The sequence below is a fragment of the Arachis ipaensis genome, chromosome B9 (assembly GCF_059453495.1).
Source record: "Arachis ipaensis isolate K30076 ecotype BB chromosome B9, ASM5945349v1, whole genome shotgun sequence".
NCBI classification, from domain to species: domain Eukaryota; kingdom Viridiplantae; phylum Streptophyta; class Magnoliopsida; order Fabales; family Fabaceae; genus Arachis; species Arachis ipaensis.
In genome coordinates, this window is record NC_142444.1 from 88907452 (window position 1) to 88916365 (window position 8914).

The 8914-nt window shown below is 39.4% G+C and overlaps 1 non-coding gene across 1 annotated transcript; it reads left to right on the forward strand.

The window, feature by feature from the left end:
• Positions 1-8462: 8462 nt before the first annotated feature.
• LOC148545386 (small nucleolar RNA R71) lies at positions 8463-8570 on the forward strand. The gene has a single exon (XR_015901512.1). It is a non-coding gene; the product is annotated as a small nucleolar RNA R71 (small nucleolar RNA).
• Positions 8571-8914: the final 344 nt, after the last annotated feature.

The window sequence follows — 8914 nt, forward strand, 5'->3', positions numbered from 1 at the left end:
GAGAACAAGAAATCCGTCTTCAGAAGATGGATGAGCAATTGGAGAACATAGGGAAATGCTCAGAACCACTAAGCAAGGAAAATAAAGACCGATTGATGGATGTGAAGGATAAAGTGGAAAAACAAGAGTTAAAGGCTACTGAGTCAAGTGAATTTTTAGTGAAAAAGAAAGAGGTGGTGAAAATAGTTGAAAACGAAACTGCACTTGAGGTGACAAAAGAACCTGAACACTCACAACCTCCTCAAACCCCCCTGGACCAAAAAGTTTCAACAATTGAATCTGAAATTAAAAGATATGAAGAGGAGATGAAGAAATGTTGGGAAGATCAACAAACCTCCTCCATGAAAAAGCTATTAAAACAAATGTTGAGTGTAAAAGAGGAAGTGGAGGAGCAAGAAAGTGAGGAAGTCATTCCAAACTCAAGTGAGGCAGAGAAGTACATGAAGGAGGAGTTCATGGAACCACCAGTTCAAAAGGCTCTGGATGAATACAAAACTCCAATAATCACACAGCAACCAAGTCTTGAATCCAAAGAAGTGAAGGCAATTAGCAAGAACACCAATCCTATCCCTGATCCAGCAAGCAAGATTAATCAAGCCATTTGTAAAAGGAAGCTTGCTGAGGAAAGGCCAAGACAAGGGACACTAGCTGAATCTTCTCCCCCCTTAAGGTCATTCCTCTTAACAAACTGGAAGAAGAGGAAGAAAGTGAAGAACAACATGTCAAGCTAATGACACTAAAAGAGCACTTGTTGGGAGGTAACCCAACCGTAGGTAACATTTCTTTTCTGCTTTGTCTTCGTTCTTTGTTTTGTTTAAATTCAATAAATTGGCATATGGTTACATTCTAAGTTTGGTGTTGCCTTGCAACAAATTATTTTCAATCTTTTTGGATGATTGCATCAAATTAAAAATGAAAGTAACACACCAAGATTCTAAGTTTGGTGTGCCACTTATTTTTCTATGCAAATCATTCAGCAACACCACTTGTTTGCATAATCATAATGTTCTTTGCATTTTTATCTTTCTTTTAGTTAGACAATTTTAGTTTTCTCTTTGCTTTTAGTCATTTCCTTGTTTAAATGCTTTCTTTTATTTACTGTGTTTGTTAATACACTACCAAGAGAGCTTTATTCATGATAGATTCTTAACTTGGTGATTGTATTTAACATATAACAGTTTCTTTCGCTTAGTTTGATTTCAAATAAATTGACAAGTGGTTGCATTCTAAGTTTGGTGTTGCTATGCAACAAAATTTGGTTCTAATCCTTACAAGATACTTGCATCAATTCCAAGTGAAAGTGTCACACTAAGTTTGGTGTGCCACTTATCTTTTATGCAATGTATTGTGCACACCTTCTTATCTATGCAATCAAAATGTCTCTATCTCTTGTGCCTTGATTGTTATCTTTAATTTTGCTTGCTTAAAACACATGTGCTACTAATATTTCATTATGTAAGACATTCATGATCCATCTTAGCCCCATAGCCATTGTTCTAATTGTTGCTTGAGGATGAGCAAGCATTCTGAGTATTGGTATGGGAGGAAGGAAGAATAGAAGGAAAAAAACAACAATAGAGAAGATGAACTACAAGGTTGTAGAGTTCCTTTTCTTCTCATTTGTTTCCAACACTTAAATTGCATGATTGTCTTCATCTTTTCTGTATGCATGTGTGGTATGAATAAGCATAGTTTGAATTTGGATTTTTAACCTGTTGCTATGCCATTATAATTACCAACTTGAGTTTTGTAAAGTTCAAAGCAGTAAAGTATCATGATCATAAACAAACAAGGCATTAAAGAAGATTTTAGCATGTGCATATAAGTTTTGGAAAGCTAGTATGATTAATTGTTGCTCAATTGCATTGGATTTTATTTAATTGAAGTTTTCATCTAGGACATTTTGTGAAATCTTTTGAAAATCATGAAAACCTTGAAGAAGCAAATACAATTAAAGCAAGAAAAGAAAAAGGGAAAGAATGAGAAAGCTAAAGGCTCTGAGTACCAATGACAATTAATTTGTTAAGTACTTGTGGTGTTTATGTATCAAGCCAAATGCTTGAAAACAAAACACTTAGAAGTCAAGGCTAGGCTCAAGTGCAAAAGCACTCCCTCAAAGCTCAAGGTTCTGAGCATCAATGATTAGAGAGTCAAGAAAAGAAAAAATGAGCTTAATGAAATCCTCTAATCAAATGCTTGTGGTGCTTATGTATCAAGTGGTAATACTTGAAAACAAAGCATTTAGAAGTCGTAGCTTTGTTATCAACTCATGGGGCAAAGCACCCAAAAGGAGAAGCTAATAAGAAAAGCAAAAGCTTGTTTCAAGGAAGAAATATAAGAAAAAGATTTCATAAAATGAGCTAGATAGAAGCATCAATCATTTACATCTCTTTTGTGATTGTAGCATGCATAGAAAACTAGCCTACCATGAACATTGAGTTGCTATTCTTCTCACCTTGGATTGTCACTCTTTATTGCATGATTCTTTTCTTGCTTGGGGACAAGCAAGGTTTAAGTTTGGTGTTGTGATGACATGTCATCATATCATGTTTTTCTATGCTTTTTCATACAAGAAATTAATGATTTGTGCTTAAATATTGAATGCTTTTGTGCTTAAATGTTATATTTCTTTGATCTTTTGATTTGAAAAATTTTGTAGGAAATAAGAAGAAAAAGAAGCAAAGAAGCACAAAATAAGCTAAAAAGGAGAAAAAAAAGAATTTTGGGGCACACTTTGAAGTTGGAGCACACTTTAGAGCCTTAGGCCACGCTTTTAAAAGCGTGGCCCATGACCAAATCAAGGAAGCATGAACAATCAGCACACAAAGCTCAGTTCACTAAGTGAACTTAGCTTTGCCGTACAAGAAAAATGTGTTTGGAGGCAAGAAATTTCGCTAAGTTAAAAGTGGGCGTTTACAGCATGACCATGCCTCCTTCAAAGGGCAATAACTTGAGCTACAGACGTCCAATTGATGTGCTTCTAGTTGCGTTGGAAAGCTGACATTCAGAGCTTTCCAACGATGTATCATAGTCCATATTTGGCACAAAATTGAGGCACGAGTGAAATGCATCTTTAAGGGCTAAAAATAAGCAAAAAAATCAGCCAATGCTTTCACCAAGGCTCGAAGGGGGAGACACAAGGAAAGCAAGGCAAGAGCAAAATAGTGCTCAGTTCACTTTTCCAACTTAGCTTTATCGGGCTTCCACTCAAGAAAATTCAAGGAAAAGGCTCACAAAACTTCTTCCACCAAGAGTTGAACTTGGGACCTTGAAGACAAAAGCAAGGCGCCACAAGGGGAGCTCAGTTGGTTTTCCCAACTGAGCACTACTTCTCCCTTTTTCCCCACATTTTGACACGGACCAAAGGCACCAAGCAAGCCTTGTGCGCACCATTTTGGCACACAACCAAGGCTGGACGCGCATCAAATGACACGGACAGCACAACTTGAAAGCTAAGTTGGATTTTCCAACTGAGCTTTCCCCTGGGAGCAACACCCATGGACCAAAAATTGAATAAAAATTCCATTTAAATTCAATTCTTCTCCAAATTGAATCAAGGCCAACCAAACCCATTTCTCCTCAGATCCAAAGCAAGCAAAGCCCACATCATCACTCAAAGGCACAAGAACAAGCTAGAATTAGGATTTTCATTTAATTTGTTTTTCATTTCAATTTTATTTTATTTTCATTTTGTAAAAAGCCTATATAAAGGCATCACTATCATCTTCAAGAGGGGAGCTCCATTAGAGAAAGGAGGCTAGCTCCAATAGGGAGTTTAGCACTTTTTAGTTTTCATTTTGCTTTCTCTCTTATTTTTCTTTTCTGTCTTGAAATTTTGGATTGAGATTGGAAGGAATTCTGTTTTCATTCTCCATCTGCAACTTCTTCTTCTACTCTTTCTGCAATTTACTCTTCCATTTTCATTTTGCAATCGTTCTTGTTGGATCAAGGAAGGATTTGAGATCTAGACTTGTTTTTCTAGTCTCTTCCACTCCTGAGATCTTGAACCACTTTTAAATTGCTGCAAATTAAGCACTGCTTTTCTGTTTTGATCCTTCACTGAAATTTTCCCTTTCTGTTTAGATTTGCTGCAACTCTCAATTTACTTTCCTGCACATTTACCTTTACTGTAATTGTTCTGAATTTGATTTGTTGCTCTCTTTAAATATTCTGCACCCAACCCCCTTTATTTTTCATGCAATTTACATTTCTTGTCATTTAAGATTCTTGCAATTTACATTTCTTGCTCTTTAAGTTTCTGTCCAATTTTACTTACTGCACTTTATAATTTCTGCACACTTACTTTCTGCAATTTATAATTCCTTGTCATTTACATTCTGCTGCTTCAAGTCTCACCCAATTTCACTCAATGTTAGCTTGACTAAACTAATCACCCACTAAAGTTGCTTGATCCATCAATCCCTGTGGGATCGACCTCACTCAAAGTGAGTTTTACTACTTGATACGACCCGGTACACTTGCCGGTGAGTTTTTGGTGTTTTGGGAAATTCAGTTTTCCACAAAAAATACCATCACACTGTTCAAGCATTCATTCAGAAAACAAGAACATTGTCACCACATCAATATAATTAAACTAAGTTCAAGGATAAATTCGAAACTCATGTACTTCTTGTTCTTTTGAATTAAAACATTTTTCATTTAAGAGAGGTGATGGATTCATAGGACATTCATAACTTTAAGACAATGTTACTAAATACTAATGATCATGTAATGAAGACACAAACATAGATAAGCACTTAACATAGAGAAAACGAAAAAACAGAAAGTGAGAACAAGGAATGAGTCCACCTTAGTGATGGTGGCGTTTTCTTCTTGAGGAACCAATGATGTCCTTGAGCTCTTCTATGTCTCTTCCTTGTCTTTGTTGCTCCTCCCTCATTGCTTTTTGATCTTCTCTAATTTCATGAAGGATGATGGAGTGCTCTTGATGTTCCACCCTTAGTTGTCCCATGTTGGAACTTAATTCTCCTAGGGAGGTGTTGATTTGCTCCCAATAGTTTTGTGGAGGAAAATACATTTGAGGCATCTCCGGGATCTCATGGTGATGAGCTTCCTGCGCCTCTTGAGCTCCATGAATGGGCTCTCTTGCTTGCTCCATCTTTTTCTTAGTGATGGGCTTCTCTTCCTCAATGTGAATGTCTCCTTCTATGAAAGCTCCAGCTGAGTAACATAGATGGCAAATAAGATGGGGAAAAGCTAGCCTTGCCCCAGGGGAGGGCTTTTCGGCTATTTTGTAGAGTTCAAGGGAGATGACTTCATGAACTTCTACTTCCTTTCCAATCATGATGCTATGGATCATGATGGCCCGATCCACAGTAACTTCAGATCGGTTGCTAGTGGGGATGATGGAGCGTTGGATGAACTCTAACCATCCTCTAGCCACAGGCTTGAGGTCCAGTCTTCTTAGTTGAACTGGCTTGCCTTTGGAGTTAATCTTCCATTGAGCTCCTTCCACACATATGTCCATGAGGACTTGGTCCAACCTTTGATTAAAGTTGACCCTTCTAGTGTAGGGGCGCTCATCTCCTTGCATCATAGGCAAGTTAAACGTCAGCCTCACATTCTCCGGACTAAAATTTAAGTATTTCCCCCGAACCATTGTAACATAATTCTTTGGATTCGGGTTCTTACTTTGATCATGGTTCCTAGTGATCCATGCATTGGCATAGAACTCTTGGACCATTAGGATGCCGACTTGTTGGATGGGGTTTGTTAGAACTTCCCAACCTCTTCTTTGGATTTCATGTCGGATCTCCGGATACTCATTTCTCTTGAGTTTGAAAGGGACCTCGGGGATCACCTTCTTCTTGGCCACAACATCTTAGAAGTGGTCTTGATGGGCTTTGGAGATGAATCTTTCCATCTCCCATGACTCGGAGGTGGAAGCTTTTGTCTTCCCTTTCCCTTTTCTAGAGGATTCTCCGGTCTTGGGTGCCATCAATGGTAATAGAAAAACAAAAAGCTTATGCTTTTACCACACCAAACTTAGAATTTTGCTCGCCCTCGAGCAAAAGAAGAAAGAATAGAAGAAGAAGAAGAAAAAATGGAAGAGATGGAGGGGTGTGTGTATTCGGCCATATGGGTGGGATTGGGTGGGAAAGAGATGTTGAATATTTATGGTAGGTGGGTGTATGGATGTGAGTAGTGAAGTGGTTATAGGGAAGAGTGTTTATGGGATTGTGTTAAAGAGGGGTGAGAAGAAGTGAGTGGAGGTACGTGGGGATCCTGTGGGGTCCACAGATCCTGAGATGATCCTGTGGGGTCCACAGATCCTAAGGTGTTCAAGGATTTACAACCTTGCACCAAATTAGGCATGTAAAATGCCCTTGCACACAACTCTGGGCGTTCAGCGCCAAGTTGGTGCCCATTTTGGGCGTTCAACGCCCATTTGTTGCCCATTTCTGGCGTTGAACGCCAGAACCATGCTTGTTCTGGGTGTTCAGCGCCAGCTCCTCTCCAGGGTGCAATTCTGGAGTTCAGCGCCCAGATGATGCCCATTTTGGGCGTTCAGCGCCAGAACCATGCTCTATTCTGGCGTTGAACGCCAGGCAGATGCTTCCTCTAGGGTGTGATTTTTCTTCTGCTGTTTTTGATTCCATTTTCAATTTTTATATTTATTTTGTGACTCCTCATGATCATGAACCTATAAAGACATATAACTAAGAAAAATATAGTTAGATAAATAGAAATTGGGTTGCCTCCCAACAAGCGCTTCTTTAATGTCAATAGCTTGACAGTGGGCTCTCATGGAGCCTCACAGATGTTCAGAGCATTGTTGAGACTCCCCCAACACCAAACTTAGAGTTTGGATATGGGAGTTCAACACCAAACTTAGAGTTTGGTTGTGGCCTCCCAACACCAAACTTAGAGTCTGACTGTGGGGGCTTTGGTTGACTCTGCTTTGAGAGAAGCTTTTTCTGCTTCCTTTCCATGGATGCAGAGAGAGATCCTTGAGTTGTAAACACAAGGTTGTCCTTATTTAATTGAAGGATCAATTCTCCTCTGTCCACATCAATCACAGCTCTTGCTGTGGCTAGGAAAGGTCTTCCTAGGATGATGGATTCATCCTCTTCCTTTCCAGTATCCAGGACTATGAAATCAGCAGGGATGTAAAGGCCTTCAACCTTTACTAACACGTCCTCTACTTGTCCATAAGCCTGTTTTCTTGAATTGTCTGCCATCTCTAATGAGATTTTAGCAGCTTGCACCCCATAGATTCCCAGTTTCTCTATTACAGAGAGGGGCATGAGGTTTATTCCTGAACCAAGGTCACACAGAGCTTTAAAGATCATGGTGCCTATGGTACAAGGTATTATGAACTTTCCAGGATCCTGTCTCTTCTGAGGCAATGTCAGTTGATCCAGATCACTTAGTTCATTGGTGAACAAGGGAGGTTCATCTTCTCAAGTCTCAATACCAAATAATTTGGCATTCAGCTTCATGATTGCACCAAGGAACTTGGCAGCTTGCTCTTCAGTAACATCCTCATTCTCTTCAGAAGAGGAATACTCATCAGAGCTCATGAATGGCATAAGGAGGTTCAATGGAATCTCTATGGTCTCTATATGAGCCTCAGAGTCCTTTGGTTCCTTAGAGGGAAACTCCTTATTGATCACTGGGCGTCCCAGGAGGTCTTCCTCCTTGGGATTCACGTCCTCTCCTTCCCTTACAGGTTCGGCCATGGTGCTTATGTCAATGGCCTTGCACTCTCCTTTTGGATTCTCTTCTATTTTGCTTGGGAGAGTACTAGGAGGGATTTCAGTGATCCTTTTACTCAGCTGGCCCACTTGTGCTTCTAAATTTCTAATGGAAGACCTTGTTTCATTCATGAAACTTATAGTGGCCTTGGATAGATCAGAAACTAAGTTTGCTAAATTAGAAGTATTTTGTTCAGAGTTCTTTGTCTGTTGCTGAGTGGATGATGGAAAAGGTTTATTATTGTTAAACCTGTTTCTTCCACCATTATTAAAGCCTTGTTGAGGCCTTTGATCCTTCTATGAGAGATTTGGATGATTTCTCCATGATGGATTATAGGTGTTTCCATAAGGTTCACCTAAGTAATTCACCTCTACTATTGCAGGGTTTTCAGGATCATAAGCTTCTTCTTCATAAGAAGCCTCTTGAGTACTGTTGGATGCAGCTTGCACTCCATTCAGACTCTGAGAAATCATATTAACTTGCTGAGTCAATATTTTATTCTGAGCCAATATGGCATTCAGAGTATCAATTTCAAGAACTCCCTTCTTCATAGGCGTCCCATTATTCACAAGATTCCTTTCAGAAGTGTACCTGAACTGGTTATTTGCAACCATGTCAATGAGTTCTTGAGCTTCTGCAGGCATTTTCTTTAGGTGAATGGATCCACCTGCAGAAGTATCCAATGACATCTTTGATAACTCAGACAGACCATCATAGAATATATCCAGGATGGTCCATTCTGAAAGCATGTCAGAAGGACACTTTTTGGTCAACTGTTTGTATCTTTCCCAAGCTTCATAGAGGGATTCACCTTCTTTTTGTCTGAAGGTTTGAACATCCACTCTAAGCTTGCTCAGCTTTTGAGGAGGAAAGAACTTGGCTAAGAAAGCCGTGACCAGCTTATCCCAAGAGTTCAGGCTGTCTTTGGGTTGAGAGTCCAACCACACTCTAGCTCTGTCTCTTACAGCAAAAGGGAAAAGCATGAGCCTGTAGACTTCAGGATCTACTCCATTAGTCTTAACAGTATCACATATCTGCAAGAATTCAGTTAAGAACTGAAAAGGATCTTCAGATGGAAGTCCATGAAACTTGCAGTTCTGCTGCATCAGAGAAACTAGCTGAGGTTTCAGCTCAAAGTTGTTTGCTCCAATGGCAGGAATGGAGATGCTTCTTCCATGTAAATTGGAATTAGGTG